Source organism: Peromyscus californicus, unplaced genomic scaffold (genome assembly GCF_007827085.1).
Source record: "Peromyscus californicus insignis strain IS unplaced genomic scaffold, ASM782708v3 Scaffold_1__1_contigs__length_55948999, whole genome shotgun sequence".
In the NCBI taxonomy this organism is placed as follows: Eukaryota; Metazoa; Chordata; class Mammalia; order Rodentia; family Cricetidae; genus Peromyscus; species Peromyscus californicus.
The window spans coordinates 2,131,190-2,152,607 of record NW_026294492.1 but is presented as its reverse complement, the minus strand read 5'-3'; the positions used below and the strand labels follow the sequence as shown (position 1 = coordinate 2,152,607).

Here is a 21,418-nt window from a genome sequence, read left to right as displayed (position 1 = left end):
TGTCCCACACTGCTGGCATGCCCAGCGCTGAGCCTTTCCTGTGTGGCTCTCTCTGGGGTATGTGCTCCTGTGAGTGCATACGTGCGCACAAGCCAGTTCACCTCAGAGCTGCCTGTGGCCCTTCCGTGTCGCGTACGTGTGCTCTGACTGCTAACTGTGGGGTGTGTGTGTGTGTGTGTGTGTGTGTGTGTGTGTGTGTGTGTGACCATCCCCAAACCAGGGACACCTTCGTGTAAAAAGAGAAATGCAGTTTTCTTACCTTTCCAGTTACCAAGTGGACTTCCAGCATGAGTGTGGAGCCAAACCATGATTTCACACAGGCCAGAATAGATATAACTACGTTGTGATCATGGGTGCAAAGACAGGTCACTGTCCCCAGTGAGCACTGTTACACTTTGGTGACAGTTTGCTTATGAGACTGTCTTCCAAGCTCACTCACCTGTTAAAGGTATGGTCCCCAGCTGGCTGAGGAGGAAGGATCATGAGTTCACTAACATCTTAGGGGTTCATAGCTAAGTGGACTATCGGGGGCCAGGTCTGTTTGGAGGAAGCAAGGCTTTGGAGGTGTGTCTTTGAAGGAACTGTCTTTTCTCGGGTCCTTGCTTTTCTTTCCGTGCCTCTCACTTGCCTTGAGTGGGAAACTGAACTACTGTGCACTTTCTACACTGTATTCAGCCTTGTCTCAGGCCCACAGAGACAGGCCTATGACCTTGGCTTGAAACCAAGGAAAGTCAAATCTTCTTCCTTTAGGTTGGTTTAATCAGGCAAAGGTGAAAAGAGGTGAAAAGCTAATCCAGTGCTCAGCCCCCAGCAGGAGACTGACTAGGAGTAGTGTTCAGTGGGAAAATAACCATGGGAGATGACCAGGATCCAGAAGTTGCCCTGTAGTGGTGCAGGCCATGTATGTGCAGAACCCAGCCCTGGGTGGACAGATGAATGGGATGGGAGGAGCCATCTGCCCTGGAGTGTCCTCAAATGTGGGCCTCTTGTCCCTTTTGCTGTGTCCCAGTGGTTGTTGGTACATTGCAGCTGTGTTTGTGGAAGCCTTTCATCAAACTGAAGAAGAGCACCCATAAGGCTTGCTTGTTACAGCTGGAATGGGAGCAAGGCTTGAATAGGTCAGAGAGGAGCTAGACCTTCTGCTAAGGAACTCCTTCCCTCTGTGGACATGCAAAAGGGAGTAGCCACTAGCATCCTCATTTTCCTTGAGGGAGACTGGTTACTCAGGTGCTGAAGCATCCATCCAGGTGAGCTCTGAGATATGGGAATGCCACATCCTCCCAGGCCTGGGGTCAGAAGAATCCTTTGCGAGCTGTCAGTTAATACAGTTCTTCCAACCTGAAGCATCCTCCCTGAGACAGCAGGAGGAGGAGAGAGTACCACGGTGGAGGATAACCTGGTCCTAGTCCTTCCCAGGGAGCCAGTGTCCATGGATAACTTCTTTGCAGTTTTCCTGACCCACTTGAGGATGTGGATAACAATATAAAATGCATGAAGAGAAAGGATGACATGAACAGACTTTGCCATGTGAGGTGCTAAACAGGCTTAATGGGATTTTGCTGTATAAGACTGGCCATATGGGAAGAATGTCTCCTTTTCCCAGCAACTTGAAAAACCACAAAGTAATCAGCTACATCACTTCCCCTTTCTATTTTATTTTAAAAATTTTGCATTTATTTATTTTGTGCATGTGTATATATGAGTGTGTGTGTGTGTGTTTGTATAGGTCAGAGGACAACTTGTGGGAATCTACACTCTGTTTCCACCATGTGGGTCCTAGAGACTGAACTCTGGTCATCATATTTGGTGGCAAGCACCTTTACCCAACTTTATTTTTTTAATTTTTTTTTGTTCTTTTGTTTGTTTTTGTTTTTTGAGACAAGAGTTTATCTGTATAACCCTGGCTGTCCTAGAACTCACTTTGTAGACTAGGCTAGCCTCAAACTCAGAGATTTGTAGCATGAATCTTAAAAAGTCTTATCAATAAAAACAAACCTGAAGCCAGGCATTGGGGTGAATCCTGGAAGATCAGAGAAGCAGAACAAGCCACAGCTTCCTCACCTCACCAATTCCTCAGCTGATTCTGTTTCATCAGACTGGAAGCTTCTGAGCTCTCATCCAGAATGAATCTCAGCTGAACTGCTACTCAAAACCTTAAAGCTTAACCAGCCAAATGCTTCTAGTTTCTGGTCCTCACGCCTTATATACCTTTCTGCTTTCTCCCATCACTTTCTGGAATTAAAGACGTGAGTCACCATGCCTGGCTGTTTCCAATGTGGCCTTGAACTCACAGAGGTCCAGAGGGATTTCTGCCTCTGGAATGCTAGGATTAAAGGCATGTGCTACCACTGCCTATCCTCTATGTTTAATATTGTGGCTGTTCTCTTCTCTGACCCTGATAAGTTTATTAGCGTACACAATATTTTGGGGAACACAATACCACCACAGAGATTTATCAGCCTCTGCCTTCTGAGTGCTGGGATTAAAGGCATGTGCCACCACTGCCTGGCTATTTTTCTATTTTAAAGAGGTTACAAAAAAAAAAAAAAAAAAAAAGGTGACCCATGGACTATATGGAAAGTCATGCTGCTTTTCTCTCTCTTTACCGAAGGATGCTTGTGAAAGTTGAGCTGAGAGCTACAGGCTGCAACAGGACACAATAAACATGAGGCTCCCTTTCTAGGTGTAGGTAGGTGATGATATGAGCTGTAGCCCTGGGCCTCGGTTATGTCACCTCAGTGTCTCTTGTGACACAGAGCCATGCTCCCCATCTCCATGCAAGGCTGTCCTGCTGGTTACCTTCCACTCAGTTCCCTGCTGTGTGTCACCATTATCACACTGACCTATTGTGTGTTAGCTGCTAGACCTTCCCATGACCTGTTCCTTTTGGTATCTGCCTGTCTCAAGAATGGGGCAAAGATGCTCATTTTTCCTTTCACTTAATCTTTTCCAAAGTCCCTAGAGATTAACCTGTCTACATTTTGCAGGCGAGGCACCAAGGCCTAGGAACTTTCCAAAATAGCTTGCCTGTGGTCATACAGCTGATGAATGGAAGCCCAAAATATAATTTGCTACCTTTGATGGCCAAGTGGTCCCTCTCGGTGGCTGCTTTGTGCACCCTCTTTGTATACGATGGAACAACTTCCCTCAGTATTTACTGAGAAAACTAAGATGTTTTTATGTGTAAATTGTGTCAAGTGGATATTTTTATAAGAGGGTGTTTTGGTATTTCAGCCTGAGGAAAAATAGTAGAAAAGAAACCTAAACATGACAGTCTGCAAATCGTTAGATTTTCAAAGAATGAAGGTGTGATTTTTCTTTTTTTTCCGCAAGGGTGTTAATTAATTTCTGACATGGCCAAGTGCCAGAATAGAGCTCTGATGTCAGTTTGAAACCTCATCTCTTAGGCCTGCTGCTTTGGCTCATGCTGTGGATCGCTGTTTCTCTGTAACGAGGAGAACACTGTCCAAAGAGCAAATAGTTTGGCAGTTTGTGGATACCACTGCCCTGTTTTAGGACATTGAGGTATGCTATAGAGAGCAGGCAGATGAATGTATGAACCATGTGTCGGTCTCTGCTGCTTCAGGTTCCAGATTGCTTCATTTGATTGGGGTTGAGGCTAGATCACTCCTGTCCTGGGCATGGCATCTCCATCAGGCCAGGCCAGGCCAGGTATCAGGGTGCCAGTGCAAGTGAAGCAATCATACTCTGTCTGTTCGATGCTCTGGAGACATTTGCATCTTGCACATACTCAGTTTCTAGGACAAACTTTTTCAATAGCCAGCCAGGGCTTCTTGAATCAGGCTCACCTGAGGGAGAGAGCCACCAGCCACCCTCCCTCCAGCTCCCTTAAAGAAGTGGCCATGGGGCAAGGCTCTGGGAGAGTAGGCCAATCTGTACATGGAAAGTTAGGGGTGGGAGCAGCAGAGCATCCTAGATAGAGGAGGCCCTGGGGGAGGAGGAGAAAGAGAGTATTTTTCATAGGCCAGGCCTAGAGCTTACCAAGTAGAGTAAGGCCAGCAAGCCTCAGTGTTTATTCTTCTTTCTCTGCCTCCCCAATTCTGGGAGGCTTTTTACCTGGATCTGAACCTCAGACTCAGGTCTTGGGTTGCAACATAAGCACTTTACTGAGATGTTTCAGTCACCTCAGAGAGAACACTCTTGGCTGCCAGCCTGCGCTGCTCCTTGGTTGAATTTTTCTGTTTTTTGACCTATCCCCTTCCAGGTATTCTGCAGGTCTGGGGAAATAGGGGCTGTGGATTAAAGAGGACAGGGCCCTGGGTATTCTCAGAGCCTGTGTGGGTGGAGACGTGTTCCTGTGTTTCATGCCTGGAAGCAGAAGCCTGGAGGAGGCAGGGCAGCCCCTGTTGGGGAGGGGCGGCTGTAGGTGGCTCCAGCATCAGCTCACTTGTTGCCGTTGCTTGACTCCTCCAGACCCTCTGGGGGTTATCACTGGATCAGGACCTGGAGTCAAGCTTCAGAGATGTGCTGAGGCCAGCTTTAGCTGCAGGTGCGTTCCTGAAAGTATGAGGAATGACCAGGGACAGCAGTTTCAGGAGAGGCTGGGAGGGTGGTGGGGTGGGCCAGAGCAGTTATACTTGTTTTTGCTTGCTCTACTCAGCTCGTCAGCCAAACAGTGAGGCTCTCGCTTAAAGCCAGAGCGGTGAAGGAGAAGGACTCTTGGTGGTGCCCTCGTCACTTCTCTGTCGCTGTAGTCCTTGGGGCTCACACACAAGATCTACCTTCACAGAGGTTGCATTTCTGAACCAAGATTCTACAAGACACAAGTGGGATCAGATGGAGCACCACCTGAGTGACCTCACACACTCAGGAGACACATAGGCCCCCACTCACCAACTAAGGCTGGTCAGCTACTTAAGAAGAGGCAGCAAACCATGAACAGGTTGTCCCTTCTCCCATTAGCATCAGTGTTTGTCAAGTGTTTGGTGACGCACAAAGCCACTGCTGTAGGTAAATGTGTGTTCATGTCAGTTATTATATATTTTTAAATTATGAGGGGGGCTGTGTGAGGGTCTGTGCACGGAGGCCAGGGGCATTGGGTTTCCACTGGAGCTAGAGTTAGGGGCTGTTGGGAGCCTGCTGTCCTCTGTAAGTGTACCACATGTGCACACGCTTAACTGCTGAGCCATCTCTTCAGCCCCGGTTCTCATGTTTATGCTGTATGTCAGAGATAGAGATCAGGAAGTTCTATGGAGCCAGTCTCCTGCATCTGTAGTCCCGTTCTTCGGTAACTCTTCCCATAAAAACCGTTAACGAGGGCATGCACAGCCTGGATGTATAGGCTGTGGTTCTGTGACTCCTGCCTATGTTTTTTGTTTGTTTGTTTTCTTTTGTTTTTGGTCTTCTAAGTAGGCAGGACGTTTTAATAGCTTGCTATTATTGAGGCTTTTAAGAATATTGTACTTCATTTTCACAGACACTTCTCTGTCGTATTTTAAATCAGGATTTAACCAAGACAACACACAGCTGGTATAAATGGGACTTGCTAGTTGAGTGGAAGCAGTGGGTGGACTGAGGACTTGGGCTCAGATATTGGTAGGATTCATCTTTTCAGAGGAATCAGATAGCTCTGTTGGGATATTGATACTGTTTCTATAGAGGAAAAATTTTAATCTATAATCATAGTGTCTATGTCATAATTTTATTGTCATCTTGTTCCCCCAGGCGACTCTTCATGGTATTACTAAAAGTATAAAATATAACTCTAGAGGAATTTCAGACAGTTGATATGCCAGTGCCGACGTCAGCATCTTAAGTCTAATAATGCATTTGCTATTGCTGTTTCTTCCTCTATACTCATGCTGTTATTTTTAACCTTAGCTATGCTTACGTTTTTGTTCATTGTTAAGACAACTAGGATTTATTTTTGCCTACTATTTTTTGAAGATTTATTTTTGTGTGTGTGTGTGTGCACACGCACACAGTAGATGCTAGAAGAGGGCATAAGATCCCCTGAAATCACAGGCAGTTGTAAGTGGCCCCTTGTGGGTGCTGGGAACCAAGCTTAGGTTCCTCAAGACCAGTAAGTACTCTTATTGTTGAGCCCTCTCTCCAGCCCTGAACAAGTAGAAGCTGTCCACCAGGGTATCCCAGCAGAGAACATCATCAGTGATGTCCACCAGGGCATCCCAGCAGAGAACACCTATCAGTGATGTCCACCCAGGGCATCCCAGCAGAGAACACCTATCAGTGATGTCCACCCAGGGCATCCCAGCAGAGAACATCATCAGTGATGTCCACCAGGGCATCCCAGCAGAGAACATCATCAGTGATGTCCACCCAGGGCATCCCAGCAGAGAACACCATCAGTGACAAGTGATCCATAGGCACAGCTGTCCCTGTGAAGTGGGACTAGAGAGGGCATCAATCACAGCCTTAGATCAGATGGCAAACCCCAAGTGGAGGACACTGTTTTGCCTGTCCTGATAGACCCAAGGCTGTGGATTGCTGGAGGAAAGGAGGTGGTGGCGGTCTGTGCTTCTCCAACTCTAGAAAAGCAATCCTTCAGAGTAGCAGGGAGATGGCCTTTCATCCCCTGTGGGCTGCCTCTCAGGTTCCTTGTGGAGCAGCATTTCTTATGGAGGAGAGGGAGGGTCATGCACTGTGGACCTGTCATCATAGAATCTCAACATACTCACTGTGGATGGATGTTGAGTCTGTCAGAGTAGGTACTATATTTGCAATACATCACCCAGGAAGAATCTTGTAAAATCCCATGTATACTATTTGCAACTACAAGGAAGTAAATAATCCACTATTGGTCCATTTTCACCCTAAACAGCCATTTTAAAAATGGAGCATATCTGTCTTGAAAATATGTCTGTAGGTCCTAGTGCTGTCTACCCAGCTGAATGGCTTCCTCACTCTAGTGTGGTCCTTTCTTTGCCTGCCCTAATGTTTTGGGACAGGCCATAGGTACCTGTGGATACTAGCCTATCAGCTAGCATCCGGCTGGGGCCCCAAGCCCTGCTCTGTTCATGCTCTGTCCTTGCGTGCAGCTGTGTCTTGTTGGCATTAGATGTTTAAGTAAGTGCGACATCACTCTGCAATGGAATGGCTTCTGTTCTGGTTTTCCATGGTCAGCTCTGTTTGCTGAGGCCTTTTAGAGGAAGGTGTGTTCTTTGAAGATGAAAGATTTCCCTAGTCTCTTAATCTCTCCTGGTGGATTTCAAACATTATAATGCTGGTGTAGAGTCTGTTCCCCATGATTGAGATGTTTGTGAAAAGTAAAATTTGATTGTTTGCCAAGTTTTAGATTGAGGTTTTTGGTGCTTTATTTAAGACTTTTTATATGTTGTATTTATGTTTGAGAAAAGTTGTGTTCAATTCTTGTGTAGCCTTAAGTTTTCCCATTGAATCCCAATTAATGAAAAGAGAGTCTCAATGGCACTCTGACACTTCCTGTAACATATTTGGTTACAGTTTTATCAAACATGTAAACTAAGGTGTTTTTTAAGTTAAGTGTGGAGACACACACCTATAATCCCAGTACTTGAGAGGCAGAGGCAGGAGGATGGTTTGAGAGCAGTGGGACTCTATAGCAAGATGCTGTCTCAAAATTAAATAATATAAAAATTATCTTAAAAGGGATTTCTGTATGTATTTAGTGGATTGAAGCTTTGATTATGCCCTAAAATATCCTGGCTGTTACCATTATTTTATAATTTCCCATTTGCTGTCTTTCTGTGTCATTAAGTTTTAGGGTAATTTCTCGAAAAGAATGTTCCACTGACTTAAAACAATTTTTTATTTACCGTGTGTGTTGGTAGGGGTCAAAGGATGACTCTCAGGAGTTATTTCTCTGCTTCCACCTCTGGGATCCAGGGATTGAACTCAGGAAGTCCAACGCTGTGGATTTCTCTCATCGGATGTGCATGGGCTTTGCTGGTCTGTTCTTCCGAACGGCGTGAGCCTCAAGTAGCCCCTCATTGCTTTAGTTACTTAGTGCTTTTCTGCGCTTTACGTGGTTGTTCTTGAAGTTTATTGTTTATATTGAATGTAAAACTTACGTTAAATGTTGGCTGTCTTCCTTCCCCTGGTGTAACAAGTTGGAATGCCTCTGCACTCCCACCTCATATCTTGTGGGCAGGTTTTAAATTTCACTTTTATCAAACTCAGAATTAAAGTTACTCATCTCATCATGTTGATCCATATCTAGATGTTTTCTCAGTTGTTGCCATTTGGTTCTCTTAGCTGCAACTTGAGACCTCCCTTCTATGGTCACAGTGCCTGTTTTGGGGGGGTCTTAGAGGCTGCTTTCAGAAGGTCTTTTGGGAGCAATTCTTTTTTTTAAAATAATTTATATCTTTATTATTTTTACTATGAAGATGATAGAAAATATGGAAAAGAAACACAAAACTATAGATCTCTAACCATCTCTATAGTTACACTCAGAGTCATGTAACCTCCAGTGGGCTGTTTTGCTCCTTTGCCTGCATCCACCCACCCTGTAGACCCTGAGAGTCCCAGCTGTCAATGCTCCTTTTTATAATTGGGAGGAATTCTGAAGCAGTATGCTATCTATCCAGAAGCTCAACATTGTCAGCTTTGCTCTGAATGTGGGTCTCTGCTTTATTAACCGTTTATCTGTTTGTGTATTTGTTTTTAATACATGGAATATTTTAGACTCATTCACAACAAGCAGAACCCCAAAGGTATAATAGTTCAGATATAATAGAAGTTTGTCTCTTTTTAAAAGTATTAAGTAACGTGTGTGTGTGTGTGTGTGTGTGTGTGTGTGTGTGTGTGTGTGTGTGCGTGCAGGTCTGCACATTGTGGGAGCAATTCCTATACTTCGGATAATCTGAGAAAGCCTGTGGTTCTCTCTTGGGTTGGGAGGGTTGAGACAGAGTCTGCCTGTGTAGCCCAGGCTGGCCTGGAACTCACCTGCCTTTGTCTCTCATGTACTGGAGTTGTGGGCACAGTTACAGCCCGTGTTTCTTGAGCATCTGATTTTTCTGGTGACTGGACACACCTCTGTACAGTCTGAAGTACACTGTTCTGGACTCCCTGTTCCTCTGGAGAAGCAGTCACAGGCTACTCAGGTCTGGCTGTCTTAAGATTTGTCTTCTATTTGAGGGTATGCATTTTTGTGTAGCTAGCCCAGGAATGGATTTGCTTTTACTTACACTGGTCAGAAGTTGTTCTGCTTCCTGTCCTGGAGAATTTGTGTATCTTTCTCTCTCTTATTGTTTTCTTTTTCTGTAAAGCTTCTGTAAAGTGCAGGCCTTTGCACCACAAGCTTTCCCTCTGTGTCCCAGTTAACTGTGTGGTAGCTGTCGCAGTACCCATTGCCTCAGTGTCGCCCTCTTCAGTTTCCTGTGCGTGCCCAGTGCTTTCTTGACATCTGTATTCCAATCAGTTGCAATCGCCAAGTGAGGTTTTCTAATGACTGTAGTTTTTATTTCTAGGTACTTCATTTAACTCTAAAACACAACACACAACAAACAAACAAACCCCCAGACCTTTGTTAAAACTTAGTATCACTGTTCCTCACTCACATTTGTATTCCAGCGCTCACTTAAACACACTTATAATCCCAGTTTCTGAGGTCGTGAGAGCTGTAGCTCTAGTTTGCCGTTCTTGGCCAACTCTCACTCCAGGTCACAGTTTTGTTTGTGAGTTTTATCACGTTTCATATAAGCTCCCATAAGGTTGCTCTACCTCTACAGGAATTGAGGGTGACTTGTGGGTGTGTTCCTCCAATCACAGCATGTGTTGGGTTTTGGAAAATGCCTGGGACTGCTCTCTCTTTCTCTCTCTCTCTCTCTCTCTCTCTCTCTCTCTCTCTCTCTCTCTCTCCCTCTTTCCCTCCCTCTCACCCTTTTACATGAAACAGAGTTATTACTTCTACATAAACAGCAAGGGGCAACAGCAGCTCTGGATTTGATGTGCATCAGTCTCTCAAGATTCAGGAAAGCTGCCAGAATCTGAGGCTGCAGCTCACTGGAAGACACTTCAGAAGGCACTGGCTTCAATTCTCAACAGAGGGAATGACAGAGGGAGAGGGAGAAGGATGGGAGGGAGAGGAGGGGGAGGAAGGGAGAGGTTGAGAGAGAATTGAAGAAACCTGGTTGTGTGTGCCTCTTGTACTACAGCTAGAAGTAGCCAGCCCATCCAGGATTGCATTCCTCAAGTCAGGATCCAGACAGGAAAAACTTGAAAGGATACCATATTTCCAAGGGAGAGAGGAGTAACTTAGGCTCCTACCAAGCTAAGACACTGCATTTCCAACAAGTTCTTTTTTTTTTTAATTAAAAATAGTTAAAGTGTCAATAGATCTCATTAAGCACTGACTATGAAGATAAATAAGTGGTTGTTAGAAGCAGTATCAGTGGCAAGAGCACAGTTGAGAGCACATTCCAGGGAGGACTGGTGAGCAGAAGAGGAAGGGGGACTGGTGAGTAGAAGAGGAGGGAGGACTGGTGAGCAGAAGAGGGGGGGGACTGGTGAGCAGAAGAGGAGGGGGGACTGGTGAGCAGAAGAGGAGGGGGGACTGGTGAGCAGAAGAGGAGGGGGGACTGGTGAGCAGAAGAGGAGGGGGGACTGGTGAGCAGAAGAGGAGGGGGGACTGGTGAGCAGGCTGGTTTTTAAATGCAGCGCTTGATTGTACAAGAAAGGTCACGTGTGAGGCACGACAAAACCCAGTATCAGAGCTTTATTAGGAGGTCGAAGAGAGCATGGCCAGGCCTGTGAAAGACACATGTAGGGAGAGAGAGAGTCGGGGAGGAGAAGAGAGCAGAAGAGAAGGGAGAAGTCTGTGACTAGCTTTTTAAGGATTTCCCTGCACATGCGCACATGGGCTTATGGAGCTATGCCATGCATGCACAGATTGCACAATCATGCAGCACACTGATCATATAAGGCCCCTTGCTCAGCTACTGAACTGCTGCAATAACAGTAACCCCCAAACAAAAGCTGCTTAAGGAAGGAAAGATATGTAGGCTCACAGTTGAGGGTACAGCCGTTGTGGTGGGAAGGCCTGGTGGTAGGAGTGCCAGGCACCTAGTCTCATTGCATGTGCAGTCAGAAAGCAGAGTGGTGAGTGCTGGTGCTCAGCTATGTGGTACTTTGAAGGAGAATGACGGCATAGGCTGGTATGTTTGAATACTTGTCCCCAGTTGGTGAACCGGTTTGGGAAGGATTAGGAGGTGTGGTCTCATTAGAGAAGGGCAGGCTTTGAGGTCTCACAATGTGTCGCTCCCAACCTCTTGTTTGAAGATGTAAGGTGTAAGTTCTCAGGTGTTCCTGCCCTTGTTCTACCACCATGAACTCTTAACCCTCCAGAACTGTGAACCCCAACAAACTCTCTCTTCTATAATGTGTCTTAGTCATAGTGTTGTGTCACAGCAGTAGAAAGGGGATGGAGGCAGCTCACTTCTCCTTTTTATTAAGGATCCAAGTCCATGGAATGACACTGCCTATCTCAACTAACCCACTCCAGAAACTCCTTTACCCACACGCCCCAAGGCTTACTTTTTATGTCACTTTGACAGTCAGTGTTTACCGCCTCTCCTGCTTGCTTCTGTCACAGTGATAAACACATGACCAAAAGCAACCTGGGGAGGAATGGGCTTATTTCATCTCCCGGGTTACAGTCTGTCGAGGGAAGCCAGGGTAGGAAGCAGGAGCTGAAGCAGAGACTGTGCTGTTTATGGTCTTTTCTCCCATGGCTTGCTCAGCTTGCTTTCTTGTACCATCCAGAGCCACCTGCCCAGGGTGACACCTCCCACAGTGGGGTGGCCCTCGCATGTCAGCTAGTCAAGACAGTCCCTTCAGACTTGCCCACCCTGACTTAGGATTGATTCCCATTCCCAGGCCCTAGAGTAGCTGAGCCTTGAACCTATTCTCCCTCTTTAGATGTCCTCAGCCACAGCCCTGAGACATGCAAGTCCTGTGGGTAGACTGCCAGGCTCTTCACCAGGGCTGCCTGATTACCTTTGCCTTCTCATGCCAGGAAGTGGCAGCTGGGGCCTTGGGCTGCTTGTTCCTCTTCATTCTGCCATCCTTTTCTGGGACTCTGAGTTCCTGTGGTTCAGAATTCTGAACCATGCCAGGAAACAAACCCAAATTTTAGGAGATATGCATTTATTTATATTGTGCTGGTTGGGCATGTGGGTTGTGCACACATGCCATGGTGTGCTGCTGTTGTATTTGTGCCACACAATATGTGTGGAGGTAGAGGACAACTTGCAGGAGTCCGTTCTCTCCTACCATGTGGGTTCCAGGGATTGAACTCAGGTTGCCAAGCTTTGTAGCAGCCGCTTTTACCCACTGAGCCATCTTGATACCACCCCTGGCCCTGCAAAAGAGAAAAACAACCCTCAAACTTTTAAAGGACCCATATAAGTTAAAGACTTCTCAGAATATAAAGTAGTATCTCTACAGAGGATAAACGTGTTCTCGATGGTTCCAGTAGCAGCTGAGAGTGGTCTTTTATAGCTCAGGCTTTAATCTAGGAGCCTTGGTCTTGTACACAGGTCTCAGTTCTGACTGACTCTGCATGCCTGCAGCTTAATTTCCTGCTCTGTGTGTAGTCCTGGAGTCTCAGGAGGGACCAGTACTGACAGCGAAGCTGTATTTAACGCTTGACTCTCCTGATTAGCTTTAGTTTTTGCTCTTGGTTGTGTCCTTTGTGTCTTTTGAAAGTCAGCTGTGTGTTTAACATGTTGTCTAGTAACTTTATAGGTGGCAGGGCTTTGTACTATTGCTAACATCAGAAATCCTAGACTCTTGCCAGTTGGTAACTAAAAGGAATTGTTAAACATACTGTAAGATAAAATTAGTTTCAGTCCTTTGCATCTGTCATTGGTAGTTGGCTTAGTGGCAAAACGTCAGCCTCCAGCTGAAGATATCCAACTGCCTAGTGGTCATTTTCACCTGGACATCTCTTGACATCTTCGATACAACCCAGTCTAACCATCCTCTGAATTATTCATGTCTGTGAACACCACCTTCTGCTTAAGATATCCAGCTTGATCTTTAGGATCTAGAAACCACAGTAGCTATTTCAGAAAGAAGGGCTTTATCTAGGAACTTGGGAATCCTACATTCTGGTGGATACTGGAACAACATAGATCTTAGTCACCATGGGGAGTAACCCCACCCCTGTCTGTATCTTCATACATCACCTGAGGGTCACCATGGAACATGGTCAGTGCATACCAGGCCTTGCTCACAGCTGGCAGCAGCAGAGCAGGGCTTTCTGGGCCTGTTGTATAGTCACAGATGCTCCTCATGGACCAGGTCTGTACTGTCCATGTTTTGGTCAGATAGCCTGAATGGGCCCTGCCTATCAGTGGATGGAGGGTGTTGTTTCTGACTGTCTCCTTGTCTGGAGAATGTGGGTGGCCAGGTTGTCTCTCTGGGTTTTGTTTCTTGGGATTTCTCTTCAGTTCCTTTTGGCACCCCTCTCTGTGTAGTAGCTGCTAGAGCCATGTTTGAGGCAGATCTCTGAAAGCTGAGGGAGGAGTCTCAGGCTCCAGGACTCACAGTAGGCAGAGACACGGAGCACTGTGTAGCAATCTGGGCTGTGCATCACCCGTATTCTCACCTTCTGGGGGTGGCAGTGTTTACAGAGCATGCAGATTCCTCTGGGGAGTGGGTGGCTACATCTGTCTGTGCTGTGGCCAGCAGAGCTGCCCACACTCAGCATGTGACACGTCCTCTTTGTGCCGTGAGACCAGAGTGAGATCTGTCCTTAGCCTCCTGTGTACATCTGGGTTGCAGATGTGCAAAGCCATGTCTGTCTTGAGCTGTTTCTTGACAGGAGAAGGTGTGTGCAAAGGGCACTCACCACTTGGCTTCCACACCCCAGCATCTAGCTGTGCTTATCCCATTGTGGGTGTCCAGGTTTGCCCGTGACTCTGTGGACGTCAGTGTGATGCTGCATTCAAGCATAACTATCAGCTTTGAAGGCCACTGGGTGGAGCCCTCCTGTCAACAAGTCAGATGGTGCCTCCCAGACCTCAGAAGGCCACTGGTAGTTGGCTTAGTGGTAAAACTGCTCCACACTGCTGCAGGCTGTTGGCCCTGGAAGCTTCACTGTAACCGGGACAGTGCTGGGGGCTCCATGGGCCTACTCACCACCCCAGGTCCCTGTTCGCCTTAGGCATCTAAGACTCCCCATCCCTACCCCAAGGGCTGCTGTTCACTAGGCAGTGTGAGGTTCCTCAGCACTCTGCTGGGCTCTGCAGTCTGGTTTGGGTGGGAAGCAGATGGCAGTTTAAACAACAGAGTTCAGTGCAGAGTTATGGCAACGACGCAGACAACAAGGCAAGTAGGTGACCACGTGCAGGAGACTTGGTGCTATGCCAGGATCCCGAGGAGAAGAGACCTTGAAACAGTGCTGACCTTGTGGAGTAGTGTAGCCCAGGCCCAGAAGGGCAGAGAACCTGGGTCCAAGACAGCCCAGAGCTTGTCTGCAGTGACTGGGCAGGCAGTGACCACTTTCCAAAGTTCATGGGTACAGAGGAATTGGGAGCCCCCTGACAACCTCCAGAGGGAATGGGAACTCTGGCACAGGCACAAGGCCTTCTAGAGCTGATGTGGGCAAGAAGCTGTCCATACAGTCTCTGTAGAGAAGCTTGGGGAATGACTGAGGGTACAGAGAGGCACACATTGTAAACGCCTTTCTCTCTGCAGTCTCCCCACAGTGTCTCTGTAGAAGTGCTTAAAGGATGCTGCCGTTTGCACAGAACAGAGGGTGTTGGTGAGGTTAGTACCCGAAACTGGAAGCTGGTAATAGGATGTGGATACAGCAGCTGGAAAGGACCAAAGAGACAGTACTTGAGGTTCTGAAGCCCACATGGCCCCACATTCTTCCTTCCTCTTGTCCTTTTATGACAATCTTGACTCATGGATCACACAACAGACAGCAGGGCAGATTGGCCAGCACCCACCCCTTTAGTCCCTGGCCAGATTCTGTGGAGAACTCAAGGATTGATATAGGCCTGTATGTAGCAGGACAGTGAGTGTATACCTGGCCCTGCTAGGTAGTAACAGGTGGCTCTGAGGACCCTTTCAAACTAGTCTGGTGAAAACTAAGAGTTACATCAATCTCAATAATAGATCTTGGCTACGCTGTTTTGATAGAGCAGTGGCACACTGGACAGCCCCCTCTGCTGGAGAGTCTGGCCTGTGCAGCTTTCTCTACTAACTTTATGCTTAGGTCAACAGTTCTGCCAGGTGGCTGGGAAAAAGGCAGCAGCCAGGGTCAGAACTCATAGAGACCTTGCTCTGTGCCATCCATGATGTAATATTGTCTTTGACTGGCTGTTTTCTAAACTCCTCGGGGCTTTCCTGTCCCCGCTAGCATGACTGGCTCTTCTGCACACTGTAGGTGGGATGTTGCTAGGGAGAGAGGATTAGCCCTGCCACTGTCAAGGCCATCTTTTCTGATGCACACTCAGGAATTAGGGAAGTATGTGCAGGTTGAACAGATAGCCCCTAAGCCTTCTGTGAGCTGAATTTAAGATACAGCCCCATAGGAGCACGGACTTGTGTGTTGAGTCTGTAGGAACTGGCTGCGTTCATGGTCTTAGAGGCAGTGTTTACAGGTCTAGCTACTTCCTGTCTTTGAGAGGACTAGGGCCCTCCTGAGACTGAGGTCTTGATCTGTTACTTGGCTCAGGTGAAGAACAGAGCAAAAGGCCATGACTGTTCCCTGGTCACTGAGTTCAGTGCTCTACTGGGACCTGCAGTGAGTATCGAGTGCTCAAGTACCCCAGAGCTGCTGACAACACCCCCTTCTCAGCCGATCTTTCCATGGTGAGCAGGAACCTATGCACTTGCCGCCTGCACAGAAACTTTAAGAGTTGCCTGTGCCCTGTTCTATCTGCCTGGAGAGGGACAACAAGAGCCAAGCAAAGGGATGGACCCGATGCCATGCTGGGATGCCTACAACCCTGACCCCTCACCACAGTCAGTCCGTGTATCCCACATACTCACTGTGCATTATGCACGTGACCACATCTCTGAAGCACTGTGGAGGCCACTGGAGAAGGTATTTTTAGTCTCAGGTGCCAAGGCACTCATTGTACACCCGGAGCTATGCCTGTGTCAGGTGATTGCCTCGGCTGGATTCCGTCTCACTCACCTGCCTGGCCTGCACCAGATGCTGAGATGGCTGTAGTCTCTAAAAATAGCCCTTAGACTCTGAGTATGCTCATTATGCAGCAGCCCACGGAAGCATCCTCCTCCTCCAGCTGGGGATCACACCACGTCCCCCAGCCAGGGCATTGTTAGCCCTTTAGCAAGCTGGCTGCAGCTGCTATTCAGCCCACAAAGGCTCTAATCCCCTTTGAATTCCTCTAAGCCTTTTGACTCTAATCCTTACAGCAAGCAGCACACTCCACGGGTACAGTTGGCGCCTCAAGTATGCCTCTTCCATTCATTTTGCCCTGATTATCTTTTTATCTCATTAAGTGCTTTTAGCTCTTGTGTTTCATACAAAAAAATAGTTAGAAGCATCAAATTGGCCTTAAAGACATAACTGAGTATTTTCTCTTTCAAAGCAGTGATTCTTTTGAGGCAAGAGGCTCTGTTTTATTCCTGATGCTGGTACTGTCATGAGCCCCATGGACCTGGGAGAGTCAGTTACCCTCATCCAGCCTCAGTTTCCTCATTGCTAAAATGGAGAGGCTAGGTTATTGAATGACAGTTCAGTTCCTTTCTAGCTTAACTGTCTTGTGGCTCTCTGACTCTGTGTCAGCATGAACAGGGGTGGTGTGTGAAGCGGTGCCATGATTTGCTTGTATACAGAGGCTGTGCCTTGTGCCCTGGCTTAGCTGTATACAGAGACTGTGCCTGGTGCCCTGGCTTAGCTATATACAGAGACTGTGCCTTGTGCCCTGGCTTAGCTATATACAGAGACTGTGCCTTGTGCCCTGGCTTAGCTGTATACAGAGACTGTGCCTTGTGCCCTGGCTTAGCTGTATACAGAGACTGTGCCTTGTGCCCTGGCTTAGCTGTACACAGAGACTGTGCCTGGAGCCCTGGTTTAACTGTATACAGAGGCCGTGCCTGGAGCCCTGACTTAGCTATATACAGAGACTGTGCCTGGAGCCCTGGCTTAGCTGTATACAGAGACTGTGCCTGGAGCCCTGACTTAGCTATATACAGAGACTGTGCCTGGAGCCCTGGCTTAGCTGTATACAGAGACTGTGCCTTGTGCCCTGGCTTAGCTGTATACAGAGACTATGCCTGGTGCCCTGGCTTAGCTGTATACAGAGACTATGCCTGGAGCCCTGGCTTAGCTGTATACAGAGACTGTGTGTGGTGCCCTGGCTTAGCTATATACAGAGACTGTGCCTGGAGCCCTGGCTTAGCTGTATACAGAGACTGTGCCTGGAGCCCTGGCTTAGCTGTATACAGAGGCTGTGCCTGGTGCCCTGGCTTAGCTGTATACAGAGACTGTGCCTGGAGCCCTGGCTTAGCTGTATACAGAGGCTGTGCCTGGTGCCCTGGCTTGGTTATATGCAGATCCTGTTTCTTGTGCTGTGGCCTGCTTCTGTACAGAGTCTGTGCCTGGTGTGCTGTCTCGGTTGCATACAGACCTTGTCTCTTGTGCCATGCCGCGGGCTTTGTTTTATACAGGATTTGTGCCTGGTGCCCTCTATAGGCTCCTAGTCATGGTAATATTAATCTTGCCCAGGTGGTTACATCATAGGAACTTATTTCAGGCAAGTGTTACAATAGAGATGAAAGCCGAATGCCTCCCTGGTTATTAGAGCTCGTTGCTTCTGAAGGTGGGCTTTCCTCCTTGAAAGTCCCTCTTTGATATCCACTGGATGTGCGCTGACTGCTCTGCTGAGATGCATGCAGCTATGGAAATCCTCAGTTACAGAACCAATTTGTGTGTCTCCATGGCATACCTCCTGTGTTTCTTGCTTAGCTCTGTTTACCTTAAATTTCATCTGTTTCCACGGAAGTAGAGTTTCTGGTAGTGTCTACTGTATTCCTTGGACTGACACCACAGTTCTTATTAAGCTGGTTTTATCTCTAGGGCCATGGTGCTAGCAGTCGCTGCCTGAGTGGGACACCTGCAGTTTCTGGTCTCCCTAGTGCATTCTTGTGTTAACATCTTTTTGTGGGTAATTTTAGACAGTCTTGAACCCATTAAAATTTCAGTGTAAGCTTTGGAACAGAAATTGTAATCTTTCAGAAATCAAAATAAATTTACATATACTTGACAGTCCTTTTTGCTTTTTACTTACCAATTTTTAGAATAATGTATTGATTTTTAACATTGTTTCCTTTCATTTTTGTGATTATAATTACATCATTTCTCCCTTCAAACCCTCCCATACACCCCCTCATTGCTCTTTCAAATTTGTCTCTTTTTTTAATTGTTGTTATATGAATATATGTGTATACATATATCCTAAATACTCCCTGCTCAGTCTGTACAGCATTATTCCTGTGGATGTTTTCAGGGCTGACAGTTTGGTACTGGAACTGATACATGTGCTGATTTGTGGCATTTTACAAAGTGTCTGGTAAGGTTTGCTTGTGTCCACTGTACAAGCAAATTGGTCAGTCCTGGGATGGGCACTTGTGTTGCACTCCACCCCAGGCATCTCCCAGCTGTCTCAGCTAACTGTTTTGCTGTTTATGTTCATCTGGAGCAGGGTTGCTGAACCTTTCTACTCAACAAACCCCCCCCCCCCCCCCTTTTTTTTTCCTTCTTTGATACAGGGTTTCTCTGTGTAACAGCCCTAGCTGTTCTGGAACTCACTCTGTAGCCCAGGCTGGCCTTGAACTCACAGAGACCCACCTGCCTCTGACTCCCAAGTGCTGGGATTAAAGGTGTGCACCACTATGCCTGGTAACACCCTTTTTTTTGCCTAAGAAATATTTGTGCAACCCTACATATATGAAATAGTTATGCATATCAAACATTTTAGTTCATAAATCTATTTTAAAAACAACTCTTTGGTTACAGATATCTTAGTATTTACTGCAGATGAAAGGAAGTTCATGCACAAGATGGATGTGCATATGCTCACACAGGGAATTGGCTCTCAGCCAACACTGCAGGACGTGGGGCATCTTCAGCCTTCTTCAGAGTTGACCAGTGATTTGGTTCCATGATTATCATGACCAGTGCTGAGATAACAGCTTTGAAAAAGTACAGCAGCAGTGTGTTCAGGGTTTTAAAAACTGTTGAAAATCCTATCCTAACTCCAAGACAACATTCATTGAGTGATTTTTCTCTTAAAAAAACCCTTTGATTTATTTGTGTGTGTGTGTGTGTGTGTGTGTGTGTGTGTGTGTGTGTGTGTGTGTGTGTGTGTCTGTGTCTGTCTGTGTCTGTCTGTCTAGTATATGTGTAGGTATATGTATACTGTGTGTGTACCTTTGGAGGCGAGAAGAGGGTGTCAGGTCCCCGGGAGCTGGAGTGGTTGTGAGCTGTCTGATGTGGGTGCTGGAAACCAAACCAGGTCCTCTGCAAGAGCAACAAATGCTCTTATCTGCTGAGCTGCCTGTCCAGACCCTGTGATAATGATTTTGGTTGAGACTCAGCCACCAACTCAAGCAACAGTTTTCAAAGTCAAACAATGGCAAGATACATGCTGAGGGGTGACAGTAAAAAAAATATTAAAGTCTTTGCTTTCCTATGAAAGTTTGGAGAAAATGGATGGAAATGGAAAATACAATCAGTGAGGTAACCTGGCTTAGAAAGGAAATATCATGTTATCTCTCATGCATATCCTAGGTTGTAATTTTTTAAAATCAAGTTTTATTTATTGTGTGTGTGAAAGTGTTAATGTGGGTGCATGTGTACTACAGCATGCTGGTGGAAGTCAGAAGGAACTTTCCCCAGAGTTTGTTTTGTCCTGTCATTGTGGGTTTTGGGGGTCAAACTTGAAACTGTGGGCTTATAAGCAAATACATTTCCTTCTGAGACATCTCGCTGACCCTTTCTTTGATTTCTTTGCATCTCCCCTGCTGTCTTGGAGCTAGCTCTGTAGACCAGGCTGGCCTCGAACTCAGAGATCAGTCTGCTTCTGCCTCCTGAGTGTTGAGATTAAAGGTGTGGGCTTCCACACTCAGTTCCCTTAATTGTCATGTATCTGTGTTTCTGTGAGAGTGTGCAGAGAGGCCAGGGCACTAGTAAAGTGCCCATGAGAAATGGAAAATGAAGCTGTAGGGGGAATCGAGGACAGGCAGTAGGACTTGTGCTGTGAAAGTGAGTTGGGATTGGGTGGAGGGGGTGTGGGTGGCTGCCACGGTATGTACCATGGACTGCCACTCAGCCTGGGAAAGAGGCAGACGCTAACTAATGAGACCTTGGGTGAGTGTGGCCAAAACTGTGCTTGGTGTGACGAGTGAGCACAGAAGAGCAGTTCTGCATTACCTGCTTCATCAGCCATAGAGGGATTGGTGGTGAGCCAGGGGCTGGGGGCGCTAATGGGGAATGCCGGTCTAAAGACACACATTTTACAAGAGGGGTAGGTTCATGGTTCCAGAAGTCTATTGTTTACCTGAAAATTGGTGCGGGAGTAACTTTTAGATGTGGTAAGGTAATGCTTATATTAACTTAGTTCCATTTTGTCATTCCAGTGCTTATACAATTCAGAATGTAATGTTATCTGTCATAAATACATGCAGTTTCCGATAACTAAAAACTAAGCCCCTGCATTGCCATTGCCACTTGCTGGGGCACAGTGCTGTTTGGTGCTTAGAGCTAAAGCCATGCTGGGTTTCCCTCTGCAGAGCCTGACAGTCTTTGGAGAGGTGGTGTGAGGAGGATGTGGCTCCAGTGATTCTGGGTCAGTCTGCATACTCAGTAGTTCAGTGGCTTCCTGTTCAGATTCTGTATGTGTGAAGGTGCCCGGCCATCGATGCACTGACTGCCTCAGAGCTCGGGGGGAAAACTCATGCCTGGAGTAGGTGTCAGTTACAGCAAGAATGAACATTGCTCTTTGAGGGTTGATGGGGTCTGGAACATCTGCCTGTCACCAGGTGGATGTCTAGTCCTTTCTTTGGTGTATCCTTTTCAGTCTACTGATGATCCAGCCAGGCCACTGGCCATGCTCTTGCATGTGTGCCGTCTCTGCTTCCATGGCTTGCGGACAGAACGGTATTTAAAGTCCTGTCAGAAGTGCCAGGCCCTGACTCTGGATGGCTGCATCTCCTGTCCCTGGCTGAGGCCTTCAGCACTCTCCTCCTGCCTGGTCAGCATAATGTCACCAACCACTGTCAGTGCGATATCCTGTGGGGGTTGTCCGCCAGCCTCAGACTGTATCCTAATGGACGTGGGAAAGCAGACACAATCCTATGGAAGACTGTGCTCTGCTTTCCACTGTTTGTGTGTGCATCCAGTTTTTAGCCTCCCTTTTCTTTTTCTGGAGGGAGTAGGCTAATATCTCTACCACCCTCTGGCAGTATGGTG

The 21,418-nt window shown here is 47.0% G+C and overlaps 1 protein-coding gene across 1 annotated transcript in view; it reads left to right on the top strand.

Moving 5' to 3' along the window:
• Eipr1 (EARP complex and GARP complex interacting protein 1) overlaps positions 1 to 21,418 on the top strand; it is a 109,437-nt gene that overhangs the window by 42,929 nt on the left and 45,090 nt on the right. The window lies entirely within an intron of this gene.